This window comes from Takifugu rubripes, chromosome 21 (assembly GCF_901000725.2).
Source record: "Takifugu rubripes chromosome 21, fTakRub1.2, whole genome shotgun sequence".
NCBI classification, from domain to species: Eukaryota; Metazoa; Chordata; class Actinopteri; order Tetraodontiformes; family Tetraodontidae; genus Takifugu; species Takifugu rubripes.
In genome coordinates, this window is record NC_042305.1 from 2,697,855 (window position 1) to 2,703,169 (window position 5,315).

General features: G+C 49.1%; 1 long non-coding RNA gene across 1 annotated transcript; it reads left to right on the forward strand.

The window, feature by feature from the left end:
* Positions 1 to 264: 264 nt before the first annotated feature.
* On the forward strand, positions 265 to 2,342 carry LOC115247621 (uncharacterized). The gene is made up of 3 exons (XR_003886669.1): positions 265 to 393; positions 1,216 to 1,397; positions 1,927 to 2,342. It is a non-coding gene; the product is annotated as an uncharacterized lncRNA (long non-coding RNA).
* The last annotated feature ends 2,973 nt before the right edge of the window (positions 2,343 to 5,315 follow it).

Genomic DNA, 5,315 nt, shown 5'->3' on the forward strand with positions numbered 1-5,315 from the left:
ACCTTCAAAGTGCACGCCACAATTTAAGGAGGAACAGAGGATGCATGAAAAAGAAAGGCAACAGAGGGAGAGGGGGAAGTGAATCCACGCACACCCTCATGGGTTAGTGGAAGTGACAGAGCATCTATGATTGGGGATGTGAGGAGGCTCCAATATGAAGTGTGATTCGAGCAGCCTGTCTGGAGAGAGGAACGAGAGGGAGCTGAGGGAGGGAAAATAGGGAGAGAGGAGAGTAGCATTCGGTCCGAGACGAAGAAGCGCATGCTTCATTAAGTGAGGAAGTAATCCCGGCTAATTAAGGCTCTCCATGACAGCACTGTCAAGGATGACTGATCCTTCAAATGGCACCTCCTTCTCCTGACTGACAGCCAGCCTGCACTCACCGCTTTGAAGGTGAGAACTTTTTACTTATTCCCACAGCTTTTTTTATTCCCTCCATCGCCTCTTATCCACAATTCATACTGTTGTTTTTCTTTGTTTTTCCATCTCATTATCATTTAGTAGGCATGTGTATTTGAGTGCAAAAGAGGTAGAAGCATGTGATGGCTTGTCTTCTTTTGTGTGTGTGTGTGTGTCTACGTATAGACACACACTTTTTGCGGACATTAAGCCTCTGTGTGTACCTGGCCAACATACTGGAGGAAATCAGTAGATGAACGGAGCAGTCCATTGATTGCTTGACTAATTAATCAGCTGTATTGGCTCCACGTGGATCCAGTTTTATTGAGTGCAGGCTCGGTGCAGGGCCCTTTATGAGCCCATAATGATCCTTTAGCCCGTAGAGTCAGGGCCTCATCTGGCCTTTAGCACGCATGCTGTAATGCTACTCAAAACAGGGGCAATGAATGCAACTTTGGATAAGTACTAGCCTTATTTTTAAAGCCAAACATGGATATGATTGTTCCATCAATGCAGAGATCCGAGCTTCACCCCCCATGTTTAGCTGGGATTTCCTCGTGGAGCAGGATATGGAGGGTCCGTAGCCACAGTGGGGAGTTCTCTCTTAATGATTCATTGTGAGCGCCATATAACCACATGTGTGCACTGACCTATGCCATTCACAGAAGAGCCGTTAGTGTCGTCCCGCATGAACCAGCAACCTGAGCCGAAACCAGAGAGAGCTGAGGCCATGCTATATGACCCAGACGCCCAGACAGGGTTGTACTGTCCTGCCTGACATCAATCTTTGCCTGCGCCCCCCCACCCCTCCCACAGCTCCCGTTGGGTTCACCTCGACCAGTGAGACTTGGATGTCCTGCTCATAAACATGCCTATAAAAGTCCTGTTTGTGTTGCACCACAAGAGGACCCTGGCCCAGCCCGCTGGAGCTCACGTGAACGAGGGTTTGGAGCAGACCGTCTATCTTGGGGCTTGAAGAAATCTGAGTGTCACAACAGGTGTGTGTGTGTGTGTGTGTGTGGTACAGCGTGTGTGCTAATGCTAGCTGTTATTGTCCAGATTTCTGTTTATAGCTAACCTCCATGGGTTTTCATATATACTGTACGAGAGCCGATCTTTCAAGTTAAATATATAACTTTAATCGATGATTTGGGGCGTATACAAACGTGTTTTTCCTCACGTTGCTTGTGGATGCACATTTATCTGTGAGTGCAAGCCTGTTGGGATGCGTTCACAGACTTAAAATGTGAGCGTCCACTTTCTTGAGCTCCATGGGGATTTTTTAATGGGTGGCTGCATTAACACAGCCAGGCTCTAATAGCCTCTTTGAGACTTTTTTTTTTTTCTGGTGCCAGCAACTCATGGAATAGATGATTTAACAGCGAGAAGCCTCGCCATCACAGTTGGAGATTAAAGACGACTTCAGCTGAAGAGCCAGCAGACACCCCTCTAGAGGCTGGTGCATTAGTTGATCCAGATTCTCTAACCATCAAGCAGAGCAGACTTTTCTTGATTTTTGATTTGCAGTTTCGACCACATTTTCAACACCTCTACACAAGTTGCAGAGGCCTGCGTCGTGATGGCCACACGACAGGGCCAGAACAGCCGGATGTGGGCTGTCATGCTGTTGCTGCTGCTGCTGTCACTGAAGTGGACATCGCTGGCTTTGGCCCGTTCAATTCAGTAAGCCTCCTGTGAGCTCCCTGGTTCCCTCGGGTGGCTGCGCTGGAGTTTAAATGCTAAGACCCAGGCAGTTAAAGTTTACAGTGTCGTAAAGAGGTCTCATGTGGGCCAGGACTCTAAAGATAACACTAAATACACAGTGATTACAGTGTACGGTCAGTGGCTTGGAACCTGGAACTGCACATGGACACTGGACAGATTTGAAGAGTTTTAAATAATGATTTAAAATGGAAAACTGTAATAATGATAATTACATGTAGCAGCACAATTGGTTGACAGTGTTTTTTATGCTTGTACGAGTGCCTCCACAGCCACATCTGTTGCTAGTAGTCAACAGAACTTCACATATGACGACTGAGCTTAATTGTGCAATACATATATTTATTATCTAATACCCCCCCCCCCATCCCAAAAAAGATGATTATGCTTCCTAGCAGCCATTTGGTTAGAATGATTCTTGCGTGGTTTCCACTTTGAGAGAGCAAGTGATTGTGTTTGAGCGGCAGTGAGCACACTGGTCCATATTTAACCACAGTCACAAGACACCAGTATGGGGTTAGAACAGAGATGAGCTCCTTCTCTCAGAATAGTCCCTCGGAGGCTGTGAGGCCCCCACTGCTGACCCTGGCCCGCATTCCAGTTGGCAGACACACAGTTGTTGGGTCAGACATGGTTCCTGTTCCGATGAGGGACACGATGACATGGACAGGGGTGGGGGCGATGCAGCGTGGTCCATTTAACTCTGACAACTGCAGTCTCTTTGGCAATTCCCTCCGAGGGGACAGAACAAGTGGATTGTTTCCTATCTTTGAATCCGAGGTGGTTGTGCTTCGCTAACCCGGGGATTCATATCTTGTCCTCTCCCGATACAGCGGTCTGAGGCTTTAGCATAAAAACGATGCACGATGCATGTGTGTAGCAGACCCCACATAAGCAATATCGGTCACATAGTGTTTGTGGGCAGTCTAGATTTACATTCTGTGGTTTCACTGGCAGCTTTTAAACAGGTTTGGATACATGACTGACAATACAGAAGCCAGAAACGACGCAATAATCGGTGGCGCTTGTTCTCTCCTGACTGGAAAACTGTTTTCCCTCACCCCGTGTTGCACCGTCAGTTTGGTTTGTCAAGACATTTAAGCTGCTTTAAATCTAGTCGGAGGTGTCAGCTGGCCTCTCTTATCTCTGAAGAGCCCCCCACAACTGATTGGTGACTTCTGAAATTCCAGCCTGGCTCTGCTCTCTAAAGTTTGCCGGTGAGCGAAGCGTTTGACATTTTGTCTGGGTTAGCGCAGTGTTTAATGTCCAACGTCTGCTCTGTCAGTCCTGGACAGTCACAAACCCTCAACACTCCCCTGTCTACCAGATGGAAACCTTGCTCGGGGTGCTGTGGCAGGGCTCGCTGCTTTTTCAGCTGCAGTTTTCCAGCTAATCTGGCAATTCTAACCATCAACACTTCAGTTACAGGCCGGCTTCTCTGATCTCCGGGACCCTGAACGCAACAGCCTGGAGACTATAGGAGTGTGTATGGAGATGGAGTCTTCCCAGTGGGAGCGAGGGTATGGAGCGAGGGTATGGAGCGAGGGTATGGAGCGCTACAGAGGACTTGTAATGGCTCTGTCTTTTATTTTCAACACCCGATTCCCAGGTGGTGACAGCCCAGTGTTAAGTGCAGTAATAGCCAATTGATTTTGCTCCCTTATTTTTTGTTAGCGGCGAGACATGTATCAAAGTGTCTGTCGGGACCTCGGTGCAGCGGGGGAGGGGGGCGTTTGTGTGTGCGTGTGTGGGGATAAGTAAGGGTTCTGTTTGGACTGGGAAAGTGTCAACAATTAATCCGGCCTCCTATCTGCAGGCCAGCGCTGTCCTGACCCCGAGTCACAATCCAACTGGGACGTCAGCTTGATGATTGGGCTAAAATCAACAGAGAGAATCCTCTCGGAATACTGCTCAACACACACACACACACACACACACAGACTTTACTCTCAATAGGAAAGACGTGTCAAAAAAAAAATGAATAGGACTGAATGAATAATTAAAGATTACACATTTTAAAATAATAGTCATCATCATTCCTTTCAGGAGCGTTCACGGCGGATGGTCACATGGCATCAGTGGCTCCCAGAACAGTACAAAGACGGAGATGTGATGTCCTAGTTTGCTTTTTTTGGGGTTAATCAGGTAAAACCTTGGACGCTATTTCACCGAAAACATCTACCACGGAGCTGCAACCCCCTCCTCCCTGTCCCCCAAGACTCTACGACTCACAGAGGGGTGGTGGGGAGGGGGGGCAGAAAGAACACAGATGTGAGGAACACTAGAACCATGTTAATCACTTTAATTCAATTATGGTAAATAAGGACAGAGCTTCCTTCTAAACAAAACACAGTATGCAGGGGTTCAGCAGGCAGTGGCAGGGGGGGGTCTTCTGATGTAGGCAGGCTGCCCAGTGGGAGGCCCGGTGGTCTCCAGGGACACCTCCCAGCCACCAAGACCCCTGCTGGAGCTCTACACCAAAAGGCTTTCCTTTGCCCAGGCTGCAGAATACGGTGGCAGGGCTGGACAATATGCCCGAGATAATGGGCTTTCAGTGTGTGACCAGCTGTGGCCATTCCTATGCAGACCAGGGAGGGAGGTGCAGGAGTGGGACAGAAAAGAGCTGAATGTGGATAAAAGCTCGCTAGTAAGTGAGGCTGAGGCGCCATTTTAGCCCCTGCTGGTTGGCTGCAGTATGTGGGCGTGGCCGTGCTTTGGTAGAATGGTCGCAGCATATCATTATTTCACTTTTCCATATGGTAACGCGAGTCGGATGCATGCGCAGTGTCGCATGTGGCTGTGCTAAAGCTGCTCCCGGAATGGTTGCTAACCCTAACCTGCAGCGCCTGGCCCGTCTGACACCAGCACCTCCTCCACTATGAAAGAGAGCGTCTGTTCCCGCGGATGATGGCAGGACAAGGAGGTGGGGGCTGAGAATGGGAGTATGTTTTTGAAACAGTTAGACAATCTGTTTGGATTAGGCCCTCTGCAGAAGAGACATGGAAATGATGTCCAGGCGGGACAAGGGGAGGAGAGGAAGAGGGGGGTGGAGAGGAAAGGTGGTGGTGGGGTTGAGTAGAGGCAAGGCTGGGGGGGGGAGAGGGTGAGGAGAGGGGTCAGGAGACTGGAATCGCAGGATCTAAAGCTCTTTTGCCTTGATGGTTCCCAGATGTCTCCCCCCCCCCTTTTCTTTC